Below are 23,710 nucleotides of genomic sequence, written 5' to 3'. Positions count from 1 at the left end.
AGAAGGAAAAACTCTGGACACACCATCTTTAAGAACTGTAACACTTACCGTGAGAGTCCACGGCTTCATTCTTGAAGTGAGACCAAGAACCCACCAATTCAGGATACACTAATAGCTCAGGACCTACCTGTCTAGGAATAAACCATTCTAGCCATGAGAGATCAAACAGAACCTCAAACCAGAGACTCATTTTCTTCTAAAATACTTTCTAGAAAAGATTTTTAAAATGAAAGGGGGGAAAGGGTAAAAAGAAAAATCTTGGGGGCCCCCAAACTCACTAAGCTAAAAGAATAAGTCATGCTGGGAACTGCTTAGGGCTGTTAAAGCAAACTAAATATGACCTGAGAAGGTCTCCATACTTCTATATTGGAGTACTTTTGCTTGAACTGTAACTTAGCTTAATAGTCAGATAAAATTGAAAACCTAGCTTAATAGTATGCACACATAACAATAGCTGAGTGTTGGCCAATCTCAGTGGCCATACTTCAACCACTCATAGACTGCTGAGTGCTCAAACTGTCTTCAAATAAGGCAAATGCAGAGCTGTAACCAATCTCACTCCTTCTGTACCTCACTTCCAATTCCTGTACGTAACTTTAACTTTTTGTCTATAAATTTGTTCTGACCATGAGGCACCCCTGGAGTCTCTGTGAATCTGCTGTGATTCTGGGGGCTGCTTGATTTGTGAATCCTTCGTTGCTTAATTAAACTCCTTTAAATTTAATTTGGCTGAAATTTTTCTTTTATCAGTTGGTGTCAGAAGCGGGATCTGAAGTGGAGCTTCTAGCGACCCCCAGGAGCATTGAGTGAACACGCAAGGTGACTGCAGGACCCACTTGTGTCCATTGATCTCTCAGAGTGGCTGGGGATCGTGAGTAAGCTTCCTCTTGGATTTCAGAGTTCCACAGATTTGTGTTTTGAGCTCTCCAAGTTCCTTTGAGCAAATATCTGGTTCAAACTAGGTTTGGAGTTGCAACAGAAACTGGACTGGGTCCAGGAATGGATTTGAACCAGTAATGAACTGGCTTGGATCCAATTAGAGGTGTCTTACATCTGAATGGGTCAGAAAGGAACTGGTAGTAAGCAGTAATATTTCAGGGATTATAAAATTTGGCTTTTGAAACTTCACAGGGATTTTTGTGTTCTACCCTTTTGCTTCATTTTTCTAGCATGCTTAGGTAGGAAAAATTATTGGCTAAGTTAAGAGAACCTAAGAGTAAAGCCAATATTTTAGGTAAAAATGTGATCCTTAATTTCTGGAAAACTGAGTTCCTTCTGGCTTATACTTTAGGCCTGGGAGGCAGCGAAGTCTTACAGAAACGGCAAAATCTTACTAAAGATAACTTACAGTGGAACGTTCTGAATGAACAGCAATGCATTGAAGTACATTTAAAAATGAAGACTCTTGGCCAGTCGCAGTGGCTCATACCTGTAATCTCAGCACTTCGGGAGGCCAAGGTGGGCAGATCATGAGGTTAGGAGATCCAGACCATCCTGGCCAACAAGGTGAAACCCCATCTCTACTAAAAATACAAAAATTAGCTGGGCATGGTGGCGTGTGCCTATAATCCCAGCTACTCGGGAGGCTGAGGCAGCAGAATCACTTGAACCAGGGAGTTGGAGATTGCAATGAGCTGAGATTGCAGCGGAGATCGGGCCACTGCACTCCAGCCTGGCAACAGAGTGAGACTCTGTCAAAAAAAAAAAAAGAAAAAAAAAAAGCTCTCAGTAAAGTCCCTTTTGGCTAAGAACAAATTTGGCACTACAGGATGTCAACTGCTATTCTCTTTGGAATAATCTGCCTTGCACTCTTTGCTGATGACTATGGGTGACAGGATTAGGCATAGAGAGGGTCGTGGGACATGGGGAGCTTTTTCCTTCCCCAAAAGGGGAAACTTGAGAGCTGATGGGACTGTTGGAAAAAAAAAATCCCTTCATGACAGTAGCTGCAGCCACCTGAGCTTTTCAATGTGGGTCTTTCTCTGGACTCCCTGAGCATTTTGCCTTCCCACCCTGCCACAGGCAATGCTTTCTCTCTTTCTCTCTCTCTCTCAATCTCTCACTCTCTCTCTTTCCTTTCCCTTTTTTATCTTTTCTGTTACTCGGGGCAACCATCTTGCCCAGAGGCCACGTGTTGAAACTCCTAGTCGGAGGTTGGATTAAAGACGAAGGGGCCCATGTGAGGGCAAATTTAAGGCTTATCAGTTTGATATTGGGTGATAAGAAGAGTGGCCAATGTCTATGTTTTATTACACATATTTTACTCTGGTCAGAACCAAAAAAGATAATTTTCCTTTATGATGCAGCTTGGCCCCCAGCGTGATGATGCGGCAAGCTGGGTCACTGGAGCCACGCAGGGAAAGGTAACCCAGAAGCCTGGCATGCTGGCAAAAGGGTAAGAATTTTTTTCTTTTTTTTTTGAGTCAAAGTCTCGCTCTGTTACGAGGGCAGTGGCATGATCTCAGCTCACTGCAACCTCCGCCTCCCAGGTTCAAGCGATTCTCCTGCCTCAGCCCCCCGAGTAGCTGAGAGTAGTACAGGTGTGTGCCACCACACCTGGCTAATTTTTGTATTTATAGCAGAGACGGGGTTTCACTATGTTGGCCAGGCTGGTCTTGAACTCCTGACCTCATGACCTGCCCGCCTCGGCCTCCCAAAGTGCTGAGATTACAGGCATGAGCCACCACACCCAGCCAAGGGTAAGAATTTCTTACCAGTCAGATTTCTGGTTTCTCTCTCTCTGTGCAAACAGTTGAATGAATGGTAAAAATCACTGTTTACTCTTCTGTAAAGTTGTGATTAATGCAAAAAAGAATTCTGAGGCCAGTCTCATACTGATGTATTTGTGCTATGAACTTGTTTTTCTGTGTTGAGGGGTACCTTAGGATAAAACATGGGCTTAGGACCCCATAAACTCACTGCCCAAGATGACCCAGCAAGCTGGTTGATAACATACTTTCCTGCATGTCCGTGAAACAAACTACTGGATGGGGTCTCCATCTTGTTTTATGTCCTTGGGTGCTTGACCTTATAACCATGTGGCAGTACTTTCTCTTGGTCTCTGCCTTCCAGGGAACAGGAATTTTAGGGTTTATGTCATAGGTTGCTCTAAAAATTATCTTGAGTAGATAAAAGCCTTTGCAAGCTCAAAATTAACTACTCTAGACTTCTTCTGGGAAGGCCAACAGAGACTACCCTGTGCTGTAGCTCAATAGCTAGTGTTTTGGCATTTCACACTGGCAGTCCAGGTTTGATTCCCTCTTTAGGAAGTAAGTCCTTTCTGATTTAATATCTGTATAACTTTGTCTAGTCTCTTCTCCTCCACGGACTATCTTAAATTTTCTTTTCTCTGGCCAAGTGCGGTGGCTCATGCCTGTAATCCCAGCACTTTGGGAGGCCAAGGCAGGTGGATCACGAGGTCAGGAGTTTGAGGCCATCCTGACCAACATGGTGAAACCTCATCTCTACTAAAAATACAAAAATTAGCTGGGCATGATGGCACACACCGGTAGTCCCAGCTACTCAGGAGGGTGAGGCAGGAGAATCGCTTGAACCCAGGAGGCAGAGGTTGCAGCCAAGATCGCTCCACTGCACTGCAGCCTGGTGACAGAGTAAGACTCTGCCTCAAAAAAATTTTCCTTTCTCTGAGCACTTGGGAGGTTACCTCTGGTAAATTTCAAAAGCCAGAAATATTGGCCATTTAGCCTGGCTAAAATTAGGTAATAGGAAATTTTAAATGGATTTCATTAAAAAGTGCTATGATTAAAAGTCACCTTAATTGAAAGCAGATATTCAAGCTCTAATATCCTGGACTCCTTGGGAAAAACAGGAGGCACCAGAAACCCCTTTCCTGGCTCTGTTTTTCCAAGGGCTCCACCCTAAAGCCAATAACCAATTGAGAAACTTAAAAACTGGCAAATGAAAAATCTTACAACTACTGTAGTAATCTTCTGTCTGTTTTTCTGTGTAACTATATATGGGTTGTGTGTAATGCTTATATAAAAGAGCTCTTATTAATTGGTTTAAACAAAAATAAGCTCTTAAAAGCAAAATAAAAACTGTAATGCCTTTTAGTTCATGTAACTTTAGTAATCTTTGGCAAATAAAAATAGCTTTAAAGATTATTGATAAAATAAAAACATTTTATCTAAATCATGCAGGTCAGATATTAGGTTTGCTAAAGGCTTTAAGGTCATAAACTTCTTTGACTTTTGAAAATTGTTCAATATATTTTGAAGACATTAAATTCTAAATAAGGCATGGGGATACATGGAATTAGCCGTGCCCCCTAGCTATGCAAAGAAGGTTATAAAGAAAGGAGATTTTATATAAGAAAGGATGTTGTATGGTAAATTCTTGTCCTAAAGTAAAATGACTGGTTGTTTAAAAGAGGGATGTTTAGGGCAAGTCATAAAGTCTAAACATGTTGTACATGGTCTGTGTAAGTCGTGAAAGAATTTATGAAAAGAAATTTACGCCAAAAATGTTGTACAATTTAAAGGTGATTTGGCCTCCTAAATGCTTCATGAAACGCCGCTATGACTCTTAACTGTACAGCTTGCCTGCTTTACAGCTAGGTGAGGCCTGGGACACATGGAGTTAGATGCTGGCAAGAGTCAGACCTTATCTGCATTTCTGTCTGGGTCCTAGGCTCCACACCTAGTACATAATTAAAATCCCTTACTTACCAAGGTTTTCACCAAAAGTAAAATTACTAGGGGTTAACATCGTAATATGTAATTGAGACTACTGAAAAAATAAGTTTACATACAAGATGTGTAGGGAGAATAAAATGTGTTTTTGTACGAGATTATAAGAAAGTATGGGAATGTAAAGTTTTGCCTAGGTTAGAGGGTTAAAGGATTGTTTAAATTAAATAAAGCTAAAGGTTTGAACAAGTTGTAAAAGGTTTATAAAAATTAACAGATCCTATGTGTGAACATATTGGCTAAAGTTAAAATGGCATTATTTAGTTTTTTTCCCCATAAATTGGACATTGGAATAGAAGCACAACAGAGTTTCATTAGAACATTGTTCTGCTCTGAGAAAAAAATACTGTAAAGTGTTATAAAATGTTTATATAAATCTTACCTTATAGTCAAACTAATTAAAACTGAATAGATTTATAAAATGTTTTTAAAAACTAGCTTTAACATTAAAAATAACACGAATGGAAACAAAAAATTTGGTTTTCTATTTTAAAAAGGATTTTTATGTAATATTAAAAGATAATGAAAGGTTTTTGTTTACCTTTTAAGTTAACCATAAAAGGAAAAATGGGGGAAAGGAAAGAAAGGAGACAGAATCAGTTGTCCTCATGCTATCTTTGTCTTCATTGGGTCTTGTTAGGAAAGCTGAGTCTCCTCTTTATCAGAATAATGTTTTTTCCTTAAAAAAAATTTTTTTTGAGACAGAGTCTCACTGGAGTGCAGTGATGTGGTCCCGGCTCACTCCAACCTCCGCCTCCTGGGTTCAAGTGATTCTCCTGCCTCAGCCTCCCGAGTAGCTGAGGGTGCAGGCACCCGCCACCATGCATGGCTAATTTTTGTCTTTTTAGTACAGGCGGAGTTTCACCATGTTGGCCAGGCTGGTCTTGAACTCCTGACCTCAAATGATCCAAAGTGGTGGGCCTCCCCAAGGTGGTGGGATTACAGGCATGAGCCATGATGCCTGGCCTAAAAAATTTTTGAGTTATCATTTTGGCTAAATGAGTGACTTATGGTAATCTGAGAGTCTATTTTGTAATAGCCAATGTTTTAAACCTTTGGTATTTAACAGATCTTTCAAAATCAAGCTCTAGATTATCATGCTAAATCAGCCAACACTAAAATTGTTTAAATATACAATTTGAATGAACTCCATGGTCTAAGTCAAATTACCTATGATAACTCATTAGTTATCAGTGCTATGCACCTAAATTGGAAAACAACTGGTATTCAAAAGGACATATGTCTAATGTTAAGCATGGTCTCATTAAGAACCAGGACAGCTGCCTTGTCCTTCCTGAATCCTTAAAGCTTTTGTTATTAAAGGTTCTTCATTCCATGACTCGTCATGGAAAAGATAAAATAATCCAAATTGAATATATTGATGTGGTGACCTATAAATTGAGGAAATAGTTTAAAACCAATGTTTGGTTCCATATTCCCAGGAAGACAGTCAAAGCTTCAGGTACATTTGGCTACCTGATGGGCCATTTAAACATTTATAAAGGAATTTCATTCAATTGTCATTTTCAATGCATGTTTTCTGGTGTATAAAAGCTTTTCCATGCAAGAGGGCTGATCTTATAGCAGTAGATTATTATGCTACAGTGTATTTTAACCAGGTAAAGAAAGCTTTTTATGGTTCACTGATGACAATCCCTTCACAATCTAGAACCCGAAGATTGGATCTTCTGAGAACATCAGAGAAAGGCCATCTTTGCCATCCACACTACAGAAAAACTTTGGAGCCTCGAACCTTGGGTTTATAATCTCACAACTGAGAAGGGTCCCTCCACACTCCTGCAACTGTACACCTGTTGGAACCCTTAAGGTAAAACTAATCAGGAAAGTTTCTCCCCAGAAGAAGATGGCATCCTTGATGTGAACAGCTTTTCCACAAGATCACAGATCAAAACTTCTACTATCATGAGACTCTTATATTTGAATATTTTTTTCTTGTTTATGCCTCTATGAACAATAGAAATGAAAAGGGGGTCTATTATGTGCTCTTACAGGGTATGCTTTTCTTTGTGAAGGATTTTGCAGCCAGCCTTATACATGAATGAACTTACACTTTAATAGATAAAAGATGAAGGCCCAATGTAGGTGAGAAACTTTAGTGATACATACATTGCCTCAAAATCAGTCAAAACTCCTCTTAACCCATATCATGGATTAAAGAGAACATTGACAGGAGGCCTTCACTCTTCTAGAAGGACATCATTTGTTCAGTCCTTTTTCCATGGTTTAGAATAAAAGAGGCAATAATTAGAAATGTCTCCCTCATAATAGGCTCTACAGCAAATTCTACTTTAAAGGCTATTGTTACACAACAGACTTTAAATTCTCTTGTGAAAGTTATGCTAAATAATAGAATTGGCTAAACAGAAAAGTACCTGTGCAGCTGCTGACATTTGTGGCCTATGGAGAAATATATCAAATGTAAATTATAAAAATTCAGTTGTAGGGGATTAATGCAAAGACCACTTAGTTAAGTGAGTAGATGCTAGCTAGCTCATTCATTAATCTATTTAATTTTAGGTGGTTTGGTTTATGAGGACCCTGGGTAAGGAACATACTCCAAACTCCTGGGGTATGGCCTCCCCATACTCATAGTAACAGTCTCCCTGGTGCACTGTATTCTCTCAAAGGTTTTAAATGTTTGCATGTAGCCATCTCTAGAACGCCAAATGGTCTCTCCTCAACTGGAATGACAAAAGTTGAAAGAGCCTTCCTTCCTTCCTTCCTTCCTTCCTTCCTTTCTTTCCTTCTTCCTTCCTTCCTTTCTTTCTTTCGACGGTCTCCCTCTGTTGCCGAGGCTGGACTGTACTGCCATGATCTTGGCTCGCTGCAACCTCCCTGCATCGGGCTCCCGTGACTCTCCTGTCTCGGCCTACCGAGTGCCTGGGATTGCAGGCACATACCGCCAAGCCTGACTGGTTTTGTATTTTTGGTGGAGACGGGGTTTCACCGTGTTGGCCAGGCTGGTCTCCAGCTCCTGACCTTGAGTGATCTGTCCGCCTCGGCCTCCTGAGGTGCTGGGATTGCAGACGGAGTCTCGCTCACTCAGTGCTCAATGTTGCCCAGGCTGGAGTGCAGTGGCGTGATCTCGGTTCACTACAACCTCCACCTCCCAGCCGCCTGCCTTTGCCTCCCAAAATGCTAAGATTACAGCCTCTGCCCGGCCACCACCCTGTCTAGGAAGTGAGGAGCGTCTCTGCCTGGCCACCCATTGTCTGGGATGTGAGGAGCGCCTCTGCCTGGCTGCCCCGTCTGGGATGTGAGGAGCGCCTCTGCCCGGCTGCCCCATCTGGGATGTGAGGAGCGCCTCTTCCTGGCCACCCTGTCTGGGAAGTGGGGAGCGCCTCTGTCCGGCTGCCCTGTCTAGGAAGTGAGGCGCGCCTCCGCCCGGCCACCCATCGTCTGGGATGTGAGGAGCACCTCTGCCTGGCCGCCACCCCGTCTAGGAAGTGAGGAGCGCCTCTGCCCGGCCGCCTCGTCTGGGAAGTGAGGAGCGCCTCTGCCCAGCTGCCCTCTCTGGGAAGTGAGGAGTGCCTCTGCCTGGCCGCCCATCGTCTGGGAGGTGAGGAGCACTTCTGCCTGGCCGCCCCGTCTAGGAAGTGAGGAGCGCCTCTGCCCAGCCGCCATCCCGTCTGGGAGGTGGGGAGTGCCTCTGCCCGGCCACCCCATCTGAGAAGTGAGGAGCCCCTCTGCCCGGCAACTGCCCTGTCTGGGAAGTGAGGAGTGTCTCTGCCCGGCCGCCCCATCTGGGAAGTGGGGAGCGACTGCCCGGCCGCCCCGTCTGGGAAATGGGGAGTGCCTCTGCCCGGCCGCCCCCTCTGGGAAGTGGGGAGTGCCTCTGCCCGGCCACCCTGTCTGGGAAGTGGGGAGTGCCTCTGCCCGGCTGCCCCGTCTGGGAAGTGGGGAGCACCTCTGCCCGGCCGCCCATCATCTGGGATGTGAGGAGCACCTCTGCCTGGCCACCACCCCGTCTAGGAAGTGAGGAGCGCCTCTGCCCGGCCTCCTCATCTGGAAAGTGAGGAGCGCCTCTGCCCGGCCACCCATCGTCTAGGAGGTGAGGAGCACCTCTGCCTGGCCGCCCTTCATCTGGGAGGTGAGGAGCGCCTCTGCCCGGCCGCCCCGTGTGGGAGGTGAGGAGCGCCTCTGCCCGGCTGCCCATTGTCTGGGAAGTGAGAAGCGCCTCTGCCCGGCTGCCCCATCTGGGATGTGAGGAGCGCCTCTGCCCAGCCACCCCATCTGGGAAGTGAGGAGCGCCTCTGCCTGGCCGCTGTGCAATCTTCCAAGTGTGAAGTGACAGCCTTTCTGCAGGTGTACCCAACAGCTCCAAAGAGACAGTGACCATTGAGAACGGGCCATGATGACGATGGTGGTTTTGTCAAAAAGAAAAGGGGGAAATGTGGGGAAAAGAAAGAGAGATCAGATTGTTACTGTGTCTGTGTAGAAAGAAGTAGACATAGGAGACTCCATTTTGTTCTGTACTACGAAAAATTATTCTGCCTTGGGATGCTGTTAATCTATAACCTTACCCCCAACCCTGTGCTCTCTGAAACATGGGCTGTGTCCACTCAGGGTTAAATGGATTAAGGGTGGTGCAAGATGTGCTTTGTTAAACAGATGCTTGAAGGCAGCATGCTCGTTAAGAGTCATCACCACTCCCTAATCTCAAGTACCCAGGGACACAAACACTGCGGAAGGCCGCAGGGACCTCTGCCTAGGAAAACCAGAGACCTTTGTTCACATGTTTATCTGCTGACCTTCCCTCCACTATTATCCTATGACCCTGCCACATCCCCCTCTCTGAGGAACACCCAAGAATGATCAATAAATACTAAAAAAAAAAAAAAAAAAAGTAAAAAAAAAAAAGAACAAAGCTATAGAAAAACAAACAACAGCAACAACAACAAAAAGCTGAAAGAAATGTGCAACAATGAGGATACCATAACCTATGAATGACACACTGAGACCGGAAACCTAAAATGATGGTAACTGAGAGTGGCGCTAAGGCCCTAAGTTTTGGTCACACTCTCACCTAAGTGAGAACCTGGCCAGAAAAGGGGAATTTTTTAAAACAAAATTATGGGAGGCCATTATTTTGGACTGAGCTCATGCACTAGGCCCTAACCAAATGAAACTAGAATGGAGTCACTTGTGCTAAATGTGACACAATCAAACTAAGGCTTTAAGAAAACACATAGATCCTAGAACAGATCAGGTTTTGTTTTTCTCCTGTAAACAGATGTTCCAGCATAAGGAGATACCCTCTACTCAGTGCTTATTCTCTCCTTGCAAAACCCACTATTCTACTGTTTCCCAGTGGGTTTCAAAACCACATAAGTACATTTACAACAGTGATAGTAACATCAATGACTAAGGTTTTGGCCAATCTCTCAAAATTGAGAAAATGACCAAAATGGGAGAATTGTTAAAGCAAACTAAATATGGCCTGAGAAGGACTCCGTACTTCCATATTTGAGACCTTGCGAATGAACTGTAACTTAGCTTAATAGTCAGACAAAATTCAAAACCTAACTTAATAGTATGCACCCGCAACAATAGCTGAGTGCTGGCCAACCACTCATAGACTGCTGAGTGTTTAAACTAGTTCAAGTAAGGCAAACGCAGAGCTGTAACCAATCTCACTGTTTCTGTACCTCACTTCCAATTCCTGTATGTCACTTTAACTTTTTTGTCTATAAATTTGTTCTGACCACGAGGCACCCCTGAAGTCTGTGAATCTGCTCTGATTCTGGGGGCTGCCTGATTTGCGAATACTTCATTGCTCAATTAAACTCCTTTAAATTTAATTCGGCTGAAGTTTTTCTTTTATCAGGGCAAAACATGCCTTCCATTCTATTCAAAGTCACCCTCTGCTCACTGAGATAAATGCACATCTGATTACCTCCTTTGGAGAGGCTAATCAGAAACTCAAAAGAATACAACCATTTGTCTCTTATTTACCTATGACCTGGAAGCCCCTTCCCTGCTTTGAGTTGCCCAGCCTTTCCAGAGTGAACCAATGTTCATCTTACATATGTCTGATGTCTCATGTGTCCCTAAATGTATAAAAAAAAACTGTGCTCTGACCACTTTGGGCACATGTCTTCAGGACCTCCTCAGGCTGTGCCACAGGCACACGTCCTCAACCTTGGCAAAATAAACTTTCTAAATTAACTGAGACCTGTCTCAGATTTTCAGGGTTCACACTTTTCACATTCCTATTATACAAGGCTGTATGTAACAGATGTCACTTTTTTACAAATTATATTTTACCTAATACATTTACAATTTTAGGTTGTGTACATCTTTTTTTTTTTTTTTTTTTCTGAGACAGAGTTTCGCTCTTTTTGCCCAGGCTGGAGTGCAGTGGCGCGATCTCGGCTCACTGCAACCTCTGCCTCCTGGGTTCAAGCAATACTCCTGCCTCAGCATCCCAAGTAGCTGGGATTACAGGCACCTGCCACCATGCCTGGCTAATTTTTTGTATTTTCAGTAGAGACGGGGTTTCACCATGTTGACCAGGATGGTCTCAATCTCTTGACCTCGTGATCCTCCCGCCTCAGCCTCCCAAAGTGCTGGGATTACAGGTGTGACCCACCGCGCCTGGCCAGTTGTTTACATCTTAAGCACACAACAGGTGCTTATTAGTGATGAAGTGGTGTAAATACCTGCTTATTTTTGAGTGTGATGCAGCCTAGTGGACCTGTATATGTGTTTATAAGTTTAAGGTAACATGTTTACTTACAAACTGCTCCTCACCCCATCCAACACATCTCAGCAAATAATTCAGGATGATAGAATATATTACATTACTCTGAATTTGTACATCATATCACCTTATAATTTATTAATTACACTTATTACAATATCCTTAAGATAAATTCCTAGCAGTGGGATTTTTAAATGAAAGGATTATATACATATTAAATTTGGATAGTTAGTCCCAAATTGTCCTCCAGAAAGGTTATACCCATTTACACTCTCGCCAAGTATTGCCACCATATTTTTAAGGTTGCCTAGTATTCTGTCATGTAGATGTACCATTATTAAAATGCTTTAATAGTGCCTGCCCAGGCCAAGCGCGGTGGCTCACACCTGTAATCCCAGCACTTTGGGAGGCCGAGGTGGGCGGATCACGAGGTCAGGAGTTCGAAACCAACCTGGCCAACATAGTGAAACCCAGTCTCTACTAAAAATACAAAAAATTAGCCGGGTGTGGTGGTGGACACCTGTAATCCCAGCTACTCAGGAGGCTGAAGCAGGAGAATCACTTGAACCTGGGAGGTGGAGGTTGCAGTGAGCCAAGATTGCGACATTGCACTCCAGCCGGGGTGACAGTGCTAGACTCCGTCTCAAAAAAAAAAAAAGTGCCTGCTCTCCTTTTTCTCTTCCTCTTCCTCTTCCTCTCCTTCTCCTTCTCTTCTCCTCCTCCTCCTTTTTGTCGTCGTTGTCGTCAGACAGGTAATGTGCCAATGCTGTAAAAAGGTGGCACATCTCACACTTGTGCGTGAACACCCAATCATCATGCATATGACCCACAAAAGGATCGTGCATGCTATTATTATTGCTGTTATTACTAGATATTTTCACTTTTTTGCTAATAATATTATTATTATTTGAGACGGAGTCTTGCTCTGTCGCCCAGGCTGGACTGCAGTGGTGCTATCTTGGCTCACTGCAAGCTCCGCCTCCTGGGTTCACACCATTCTCCTGCCTCAGCCTCCTGAGTAGCTGGGACTACAGGCGCTCGCCACCACGCCCGGCTAATTTTTTTGTATTTTTAGTAGAGACGGGGTTTCACCGTGTTAGCCAGGATGGTCTTGATCTTCTGACCTCGTGATCTGCCCACCTCGGCCTCCCAAGGTGCTGGGATTACAGGCGTGAGCCACCACGCCCGGCCAATATTATTATATCATATTATTGATGTTTTCTTGGCACTTTTTCCATTTTCTTTTCTTTTTTGAGACAGGTTTTCACTCTGTTGCACAGGTTTGAGTGCAGTAGCATGATCACAGCTCACTGCAGCCTCAAACTCCTGGGCTCAAGCAATCCTCCTGCCACAGCCTCCTAGGACTACAGGAGTGTGCCATCATACCTGGCTAATTTAAAAATTTTTTTGTAGAGGCAGAGTCATGTTATGTTGCCCATGCTGCTCTCAAAGTCCTGGCTTTAAGTGATCCTCCCACCTTGGCCTCCCAAAGCACCATCTTCTTTTTTATTAAAAAATATGGCTGGGCGAGGTGACTCACGCCTGTAATCACAGCACTTTGGGAGGCCAAGGCAGGTGGATTGCTTGAGCCCAGGAGTTTGAGACCAGCCTGGACAACATGGTGAAACCCTGTTTCCACACATACACAAAAATCCCCAAAAATTAGCTGGGTGGGGTGATGCACGCCTGCAGTCCCAGCTTCTCAGGAAGCTGAGGTGGGAGGATCTCTCTGAGCCCTGGAGGCCGAGGCTGCAGTGAGCCAAGATTGTGCCACTGCACTTCGGCCTGGATGACAGAGCGAGACTCTGTCTCTTTAAAAACAAACAAACAAAAAAACGGACATGGTGGTTCACGCCTGTAATCCCAGCACTTTGTCAGGCCGAGGGGGGCAGATCACCTGGGGTCAGGAGTTCGAGACCAGCCTGGCCAACGTGGTGAAACCCCATCTCTACTAAAAATACAAAAAATTAGCCAGGTGTGGTGGCATGTGCCTGTAGTCCCAGCTACTCGGGAGGCTGAGACAGGAGAATCACTTGAACCTGGGAGGCGGAGGTTGCAGTGTGCCAGCCTGGGTGACAAGGGCAAAACTCCATCACAAAAAAAAAAAAAAAAAGTGTCTCATGCCTATAATCCCAACACTTGGGGAAGTAGAGGCAGGAGGACACCTTGAGCCCAGAAGTTTGATATCAGCCTAGGCAAGATAGGAAAATCCTTTCTCTATTAGAAAACAAACAAAGAAACAAATAAAACACTACTTGCCTGTTTTTGTTTGTTTTGTGAGACGGAGTCCCAGTTGCTCAGGAGGCTGAAGCACGAGAATCAGTTGAACCCGGGAGGTGGAGGTTGCAGTAAGCCTAGATCGCACCACTGCACTCCAGCCTGGGTGACAGAGTGAGACTCCATTTCAAAACAACAACAACAACAACAACGACAAAAAAATAAAAACAAAAACAAAGAGTGTCCTTTGTAAAGCTGTGAAAAGTATTAATTTTGTTAAATCTCAACCCTTGAGTGAACATCTTTTGAAAATTCTGTCTAACAAAATGGAAAGTATGGGTAAAGTGCTTTTGCTCCCTACCAAAGTCTGGTTGTTTGGAAGAAAAACACTTGTGTTATTTAGACACAAACGGAACTAGCCAATTTTTTTCAGTGAACGCATTTTTTACTTGAAAGTATAATGAACTATGTTTATTGAGTCTTGAGTATTAGGCAGACAGTTTTACAAAAATAAAGTAAGCCTGTCGCTTCAAGGAAAGCAACTTAACATTATTTGTTGGCAATGATAAAGTTAGAACTTTCAAGCAAAATAGAATTTTGTACCTGCCACCCAAGCTTGACCGTTTCCCAATACTTAAAGACTTTTCTGATGAGACTGGTGGTGATATTAAAGAATGTTATTTTAAAAATGTTGTACAGTGAAATGTGGCAACATTTGCAAGCCCTGCATAGCTCAGTGAACCAATGTTTTCCAAATGACCAATTCATTGTGGATACAAAATCATGCATGGGTAAAAAAATCCAATCAAAGTGCAAGATAGATTTTCATATAACCCAGAATGGAAAAGGCTTATTGATATGGTTTCAGATTTTACATTGCAGCTAATGTTTAAGAAACAAATATTTCAGCCTGGGCAACATTGGGAGATGCTGTCTCTATAATTTTTTTTGTTTGTTTTTCAATTTAGCCAGGCGTGATGTCACCTCCTTGTAGTCCCAAGTACTCAGGAGGCTGAGGTGGAAGGATTGCTTGAGCTCAGGAGGTCAAGGCTGCAGTGAGCTACGATTGTACCACTGCACTACGCACTCCAGCCTGGGTGTCAGAGCAAGACCCTGTCTCAAGAGAAAAGAAAGAGAAAGAAAGAAAGAAAGAAAGAAAGAAAGAAAGAAAGAAAGAAAGAAAGAAAGAAAGAAAGAAAGAAAGAAACAAAGAAAGAAAGAAAGAAAGAAAGAAAGAAAGAGAAAGGAAGGAAGGAAGGAAGGAAGGGAGAGAGAGAGAGAAGGAACTATTTGTTGAGTGTGGTGTAATAAAGAAAAGGCAACTAAATCCTGCATCATACAGTTCTTGTTTTTTGTTTTTTTTAGACATGAAATCTCACTATGTTGCCTAGGCTGGCCTCAAACTCCTGGGCTCAAGTGATCCTACTGCTTCGGCCTCTTGAGTAGCTTGGACTACAGGTACAGTGGCTCAGAATTCTTCATATAGTTTAGCCAAAATAACTTATCACAAATATATTGAATGGAGGCCGGGGGTGGTAGCTCATGCCTATAATCCCAGTGTTTTGGGAGGCTGAGGTGAGTGGATCACTTGAGCCCAGGAGTTCAAGACTAGCTGAGCAACATGGTAAAACCCCATCTCTACAAAAAATACAAAAAAATTAGCCAGGTATGGTGGTGCATGCCTGTAGTCCTAGCTACTCAGGGGGCTGAGGTGGGAGGATCACTTGAACCTGGGAGGCTGAGGTTGCAGTGAGCCATAATGGCACTACTGCACTCCAGCCTAGGCGATAGAGTGAGACTCCATCTCAAAAATAAACAGGCCGGACACGGTGGCCCATGCCTGTAATCCCAGCACTTTGGGAGGCGGAGGCAGGTGGATCATGAAGTCAAGATAGCGAGACCATCCTGACCAACACGGTGAAACCCCATCTCTACTAAAAATACAAAAATTAGCTGGGTGTGGTGGCGGACGCCTGTAGTCCAAGCTACTTGGGAGGCTGAGGCAGGAGAATTGCTTGAACCCGGGAGGTGGAGGTTGCAGTGAGCCGAGACCATGCCACTGCATTCCAGCCTGGCGACAGAGTGAGACTCCATCTCAAAAAAAAAAAAAAAAGGGCCGGGCGCGGTGGCTCATGCCTGTAATCCCAGCACTTTGGGAGGCCAAGGAGGGCAGATCACAAGGTTAGGAGATCAAGACCATCCTGGCTAACAGGGTGAAACCCCATCTCTACTAAAAAATACAAAAAATTAGCCGGGCGTGGAGGCGGGCGCCTATAGTCCCAGCTACTTGGGAGGCTGAGGCAGGAGAATGGCATGAACCCGGGAGGCAGAGCTTGCAGTGAGCCGAGATCATGCCACTGCACACTCCAGCCTGGGCAATAGAGCGAGACTCCGTCTCAAAAAAAAAAAAAATAGGGAAGTGAACGGTGCAGCCTTCAGTCTGTGGCCAAAGGCCCAAGAGCCCCTGGCAAACCACTGGCGTAGGTCCAAGAGTCCAAAAGCTGAAGAACCTGGAGTCCAACGTTCAAGGGCAGGAAGCATCAAGCATGGGAGAAAGATGGAGGCCAGAAGACTTGGTCAGTCTAGCCCTTCCACGTTCCTCTCCTTTTATCCCAGCCACGCTGGCAGCTGATTAAATGATGCCCATCCAGAGAGAGGTTGGGTCTGCCTCTGCTGGTTCACGGACTCAAATGTTAATCTCCTTTGGTAAGACCCTCACAGACACACCCAGGAACAATACTTTGCATCCTTCAATCCAATCAAGTTGATACTCAGTATTAACTATCACACCAATTTAAAGTGTAGATTCAATGGTTTTTAGTATATTCACAGAGTTGTGCACTACAATCAGTTCTAGAACATTTTTATCACCCCCCAAAAAACTCTGCACCCGTTAGCAGTCACTACCCATTTCCCAACTTTCAGTGAGCTCCCCAGCCCAAGGTAACCTCTTATCTACTTTCTGTCCATTGGATTATCTATTCCGGGCATTTCATATAAATGTAATCACACAATATGTGGTTTTGAAGACTAGCTTTGTTCACTTAGCCTCTTTTAGCCTCTTTTCTCTTTTTTTTTGAGATGGAGTCCTGCTCTGTCACCCAGGCTGGAGAGCAGTGGCGCGATCTCAGCTCACCGCAACCTTGGCCGGCCTCCCGGGTTCAAGCAATTCTCCTGCCTCAGCCTCCCAAGTAGCTGAGATTATAGGCACCCGCCACCATGCTCAACTAATTTTTTTTTGTATTTTTAGTAGAATGTGGTTTCACCATGTTGGCCAGGCTGGTCTCGAACTCCTGACCTCAGGTGATCCGCCCGCCTTGGCCTCCCAAGGAGCTGGGATTGCACTCATGAGCCACCTCACCTGGCCTAGAGTATATGTTTTGTACTTCTTTGCTACGTGTATTTCTAATTATTTTATTCTTTTTGACGCTATTGCAAATGAAATTATGTTCTTACTTTTGTTCTTAGATTGTTCATTGCAAGTGTATAGAAATACAATTGATTCTTGTATTCTGCAACCTTGTTGAACTCTTCTATTAGTTCTAATAGATTTTTTAGTGAATTCCTTAGGATATTTTAGATATAAGGTCATCTGCAAATAGAGATGGTTTTGTTTTTCTCTCCAATCTGTATGCCTTTTACATTCATTCATTCATCTACATACAACATTCATCTTCTTGCCTAATTACACTGGCTAGAATGTCCGGTACAATGTCAAATAGAAATGGTAAGAGTAGGTATTCTTGTCTTATTCCTAATATTAGAGAGAGTAATCATTCATTTTTTACCAAAAGTATGATATTAGTTGTGGGTTTTTTGTAGATGCTTGATGACTTTTATCAGGTTGATTAAGTCCCTTTATCTTCCTGGTTTATTAAATGTTTTTATCATGAAGAGATGTTGAATTTTGTCAAATGTCTTTTCTGTGTCTACTAAGATGACCATGTGGTTTTTGTCCTTTAGTCTATGGATAGGATGTACAACATTAATTTTATTTCTTATGTTAACTCAAGCTTTCATTCCTGGGATAAATCCCACTTGGTCGTGGTATATAATCCTTTTTATTTGTTGTTGAATTCATGGTAATTTGTGGAGAATTTCTGGGTCTATATTCATAAGAAATAGTATATAGTTTTTTTGTATTGTGTTTGTCTGATTTTGGTATCTCAGTAGTACTACCTCATTGAATGGTCTTGGAAGAGCTTCATTTTCTTCTGTTTTTGGAAAAGCTTGTGAAGAAATAGTATTGATATTTTCTTCATGGGAAGTTTCTGATTTATAATTCAATCTTTTCTAGGCGGCTGCCGAAGATGGCGGAGGGGCAGGTCCTAGTGCTCGATGGCCGAGGTCACCTCCTGGGCTGCCTGGCGGCCATCGTGGCTAAGCAGGTGCCGCTGGGCCGGAAGGTGGTGATCGTGCGCTGCAGGGCATCAACATTTCTGGCAATTTCTACAGAAACAAGTTGAAGTACCTGGCTTTCCTCCGCAAGCGGATGAACACCAGCCCTTCCCGAGGCCCCACGTCTTCTGGCAGAGCTTGCGAGCCGGGCCGCCCCACAACAGCAGCCAGCCAGGCCGCCTAGGACCTGCCGCCAGGTGTTCGGTGGCGTCCCACCGCCCTGTGACAGGAAAAAGCGGATGGTGCTTCCTGTTGCCCCCAAGGTTGTGCGTCTGAAGCCTACGAGAAAGTTCGCCTACCTGGGGTGCCTGGCTCAGGAGATTGGCTGAAAGTACCAGACCGTGACAGCCACCCTGGAGGAGAAGGGGAAGGAGAAAGCCAAGATCCAGGACCAGAAGAAACAACTCCTGAGGCTATGGAGACAGGCCCAAAAGAATGTGGAGAAGAAAATTGACAAATACAGGGAGGTCCTCAAGGCCCACGGACTCCTGGCCTGAGCCCAGTAAAGACTGTTTATTACTTATGCTTGGCCTGGCCTGCCCTTCCTCCATCGTGGCCCTGGAATGTGGGGGACCCAGGGGCAGCAGTCCAGGTGCCACAGGCAGCCTGGGACTTAGGAAGCTTGGGAGCAAGGAAAGGGTCTTAGTCACTGCCTTTCAATAAGGTTACTTAAAGCCCTCGAAGAATTGTGCAGGCATAATTCATCTGTGACCAATAGAGCAACAAATTACTTCAGTTTCAATATCAGCAAAAGGGAGCTGGAACACTAATTGGAGGGGCCCTACCTTGTGAGCAGGGCATCTGTTTAACTTCCCAACTAGTCATACACTATACTTTGCAGCTGTTAGAATGTGAACAAGCGCTTGGGGGACAGCATTAGCTTGCTGTTGTACGAAGGGTATTTATAAAAGCACAGACTGGGAAGATGTGTGATCAAGGAGTTACAGGCATTGCCCGTGCTTCTTGCCTGTATTTTGTGATCGGAATCAAATAAATTACTTTTATTCCTTTTTTTTTATTTTTTTGAGACGGAGTCTCGCTCTGTCGCCCAGGCTGGAGTGCAGTGGCGCGATCTCGGCTCACTGCAAGCTCCGCCTCCTGGGTTCACACCATTCTCCTGTCTCAGCCTCCCGAGTAGCTGGGACTACAGGCACCCGCCACCATGCCCAGCTGATTTTTTGTATTTTTAGTAGAGACAGGGGTTTCACCGTGTTAGCCAGGAAGGTCTCGATCTCCTGACCTCGTGATCTGCCCACCTCGGCCTCCCAAAGTGCTGGGATTACAGGCATGAGCCACGAAGCCCTGCCAATATTCTTTTTGATGATAGATACAAGTATTTCCTGAAATCAGTGGCCTCATAACTGGTATTTATTTCTCATTTCATTTTTCCCTTGATCAATTTGAAGTTGTATAATTCTATGTCCACACTTTTACTGGTTACCTACAACACAAATCTTTCATTTATCAAAATATGAAGTTAATCAGTATTATTTGTATCAATAAGAGTTCATTCAGGAAAACAAAAGTAACACTAGATGCTTCAATACAAAATGCAGTGCAGGGAGTAGATTAAATAAGTGTTGGAGGAATGAAAAAGCAAAGGGAAACATTGAGGTAACATAGAGATAAAATCTGCAAGGAGCAGCTACCACCTTTGGAGCTGGGGAAACAAAGGGAAGAGGCTGGGGTTATCTAAACCAAAAGTTCAGATAAAGGACCTAACAGAGCTGAGGCTTAGACCTCTGAGGATGGGGATGTTTCCTGATTGGTGCTGGATGTCTAAGAGGGCACAATGAGTCTGGTTCTGGGAGAGCTGAGAGAAGCTTGAGGCTGAACTAACTTCTGATGCTAGGCCAACACTGACAGGCATAGCAAGCAAAGAGGAAAATGAAAGTCACTTTTTCTTTCAGTTTTCCAGTCTCCCTTAACACTCCTATTGATAGAAACTAAGAGGGAGCCAGTTGACAGGAAAGAAATGTGAATAAAACTGTCTTTGTTCACAGATGACATGATTGTCTATGTAGAAATTCCAAAAGAATTAACAAAAAATTTCTGAAACTAATAATGATTATAGCAAGTTTGTAGGATACAGGTTAATATAAAAAAGTAAATTGCTTTTCTTTATACCAGCAATGAGCAAGTGGAATTTGAAATTAAAAACACAATACTCCCCAAAAATAAACTACTTAGGTTTAAATGTAACAAAATATGTACAAGATCTATACGAGGAAAATTATAAACTCTGATGGAAGAAATCAAAGAACTAAATAAAAGGAGAGATATTCCATGTTCATGGAAAGGAAGACTTGATATTGTCAAAATGTCAATTCTGCCCTATTTGACTGATACATTCAATGCAATCTCAATAAAAATCCTAGCAAGTTGTTTTGTGGATATCTACAAACTGATTCTAAAGTTTCTATGGAGAGGCAAAAGATCTGAAATAGCCAACACAATGACATAGGAGACCAAAGTTGGAAGACTCATAGTACCTAACTTCAAGACTTAGTATAAAGCTACAATAATCAAGACAGTGAGGTATTGGCAAAGTAATAGACAAATGGATCAATGGAACCCAGACATAGACCCACATAAATGCAGTCAACTGATCTTTGACAAAGAAGAGGAGAGAAGCCAGTACAATGGAGAAAAGATAACCTTGTCAACAAATGGTACTCGAACAACTGGGCATCCACATGCCAAAAAAAAAAAAAAAAACCAATCTAGACACAGACCCTACACCCTCAACAAAAACTATCTCAAAATGGATCATAGATCTAAATGTAAAATGCAAACTATAAAAGTCTTAGCATATAACATAGGAGAAAATCTAGATGAATTTGGGTATGGCCATAACTTTTTAGATACAATGCCAAAAGCATGATCCATGAAAAAATTGATAAGCCGGATTTCATTAAAACTAAAAACTTGCTCTGTGAAAGACACTATAAAAAGAAATGAGAGGACAAGACACAGACTAGGAGAAAGTATTTGCCACTTTGGGAGGCGAAGGTGGGAAGATCGCTTGAACACAGGTGTTCAAGACCAGCCTGGGCAACATAGAGAAACTCTGTCTCTAGACAAAATTTGGCTGGGCGTGGTGGCTTACGCCTGTAATCCCAGCACTTTGGAGGGCTGAGGCGGGCAGATCACAAGGTCAGGAGTTTGAGACCAGCCTGGCCAATATGGTGAAACCCCATCTCTAATAAAAATACAAAAAATTACCTGGGCATAGTGGCACGCGCCTGTAGTCCCAGCTACACGGGAGGCTGAGGCAGGAGAATCACTTGAAACCGGGAGGCAGAGGTTGCAGTGAGCTGAGATTGCGCCACTGCACTCCACCCTGGTGACAGAGCGAGACTCCGTCTCAAAATAAATAAATAAATAAATAAAAATTAGCCAGATATGGTGGCATGCACCTGTAGTCCCAGCTATTCAGGAGGCTGAGGTGGGAGAATCACTTGAGCCCAGAGCTCAAGGCTACAGTAAGCCATGATTATGTCACTGCACTCCAGCCTAGGTGACAGAGCAAGAATATATATATATACATATATATATATACACACACACACATATATATACACATATACACACACATGCATATACACATACATATATATATATATTTACAAAAGATGTTTCTGATAAAGGATTAGTTTCCAAAATATCAAAGAACTCTTAAAATTCAACAATAAATGTATTTAGTCAGGTTCTCCAGAGAAACAGAATCAATAGGATATATAAGTAAATAGACAGTTAGGTAGAAAGGTAGATAGTTAGATATATAGAGAGATATTTATTATGAGGGATTGGCTTACACAATGATTAAGTGTCACAATCTGTCATCTGCAAGCTGGAGGCCAGGAAAGCCAGTGCTGTAGTTCTGATCCAAACCTAACACCTGTGAATCAGGGGGCTAATGGTGTTAAGTCTCAGTCTGAGTCCAGAGGCCTAAGAACTAAGGCCAGGTGCAGTGGCTCATGCCTATAATTTGGGAGGCCAAGGCAGGCATATCACTTGAGGTCAGGAGTTCGAGACCAGCCTAGCCAACATGGTGAAACCCCGTCTCTACTAAAAATACAAAAATTAGCCGGGTGTGGTGGCATGTGCCTATAATCCCAGCTACTTGGGAGGCTGAGGCAGGAGGATTGCTTAAACTTGGAAGGTTCGGTTTGCAGTGAGCCATGATTGTGCCACTGCATTCCAGCCTGTATGACAGAGTGAGACCCTGTCTCCAAAAAAAAAAAAAAAAAAAGGCAAATAAACATATGTAAAGATGTTCCACATCATATGTCTCTAGGAAACTGCAAATTAAAACAAAAATAAGATATCAATACACACTTAATAGAATGGCCAAAATCTAGAACACTGAAAACTCCAAATGCTGTCAACGATGTAGAACAACAGGAACGCTCATTCATTGTTGGTGGGAATGCCAAATGGTACAGCTACTTTGGAAGGCAGTTTGGCAATTTCTTACAATACTAAATATACTCTTACAATATTATCCAGCATTCATGCTTTTTGGTATATGCTTAAATTAGTTGAAAACTTATGTTCACACAAACCTGCACATGGGTGTTTATAGCAGCTTTATCCTTAATTGTCAAAACTTGTAAGCAACCAAGATGTCTTTCTGTAGATGAATGGAAAACTAAACCATGGTATATCTAGACATGAAATATTATTCAGTGCTATAAAAAATGAGCTATTAAGCCATAAGAAGACATGGAGGAACATGCATTGAGTGCATATTATTAAGTAAAAGAAGCCAGCTGAAAAGGCTAAATACTGTGATTCCAACTATGTGACATTCTGGAAAAGGCAAAACTATGGAGACAGTAAAAAGATCAGTGGTTGCCAGGGACTGGGGTAGGGAAAGGTATAAAGGGGTGGACCACAGAGGATTTTTAGGGCAGTAAGACCATTCTGTATGATACTTATATGATGGATACAGGTCATTATACATTTATCCAAACCCAGAGAATGTACAACACAGAGTTGTGTTCACCACAGTGAACCCATGTGTAAACTGTGGACCTTGGGTGATAATGATGTATCAAAATAGGCTCATCAGCTGTAACAAGTGTGCCACTCTGGGGCAGGATGTTGACAGTGGGGGAGGCTGTGCATGTGTGGGGACAAAGGGTGTATGAATATGCTCATATTTTCTGATCAGTTTCACTGTGAACCTAAATATGCTGTTTGAAAAAATAAGTCAATTTAAGAAAGAAAACAAAATGTAGTTTGCAGAATACCAGCCCCAGCATCATGATGTATAGAAGGGTGGATTTGAAGTTGAAGGACATAGTTTGATAATCAGCATACTATCCTTGCAGACAATATAAGAAGCCTAGAACAATTTAACTTTGTCTGCCTACCTCCCAATGTCTATGTTATTGTTTTAATGTGTTTTAATTCTATATTTTTACTTAAATTCCAGAAAACATTAATGTTGTTGTTTTATTACTTTCTTTTTTCTTTCTTTCTTTTTTTTTTTAGTACAGGGTCTCCCTAGGTAGCCCAGGCTGGTCTCGAACTCCTGGCCTCAAGTGATCCTCTCCTCTTGGCCTCCCAATGTTCTGGGATTACAGGCATGAGCCACCACACCTGGCTATCCTCATTATTGAAATGTATTTACACTAGTCATAAAATTTCTAGT

The 23,710-nt window shown here is 43.2% G+C and overlaps 2 pseudogenes; one reads left to right on the top strand and one right to left on the bottom strand.

Annotated features, from left to right (window-relative positions):
- Nucleotides 1-12,175: 12,175 nt before the first annotated feature.
- On the bottom strand, nt 12,176-12,271 carry LOC115930359 (uncharacterized; annotated as a pseudogene).
- Nucleotides 12,272-17,960: 5,689 nt separating this feature from the next.
- On the top strand, nt 17,961-18,545 carry LOC101146007 (large ribosomal subunit protein uL13-like; annotated as a pseudogene).
- Nucleotides 18,546-23,710: the final 5,165 nt, after the last annotated feature.

Source organism: Gorilla gorilla, chromosome 10 (genome assembly GCF_029281585.2).
Source record: "Gorilla gorilla gorilla isolate KB3781 chromosome 10, NHGRI_mGorGor1-v2.1_pri, whole genome shotgun sequence".
NCBI lineage: Eukaryota > Metazoa > Chordata > Mammalia > Primates > Hominidae > Gorilla > Gorilla gorilla.
The sequence above is the reverse complement of the archived record's forward strand: the minus strand, read 5'-3'. Positions and strand labels throughout refer to the sequence as shown.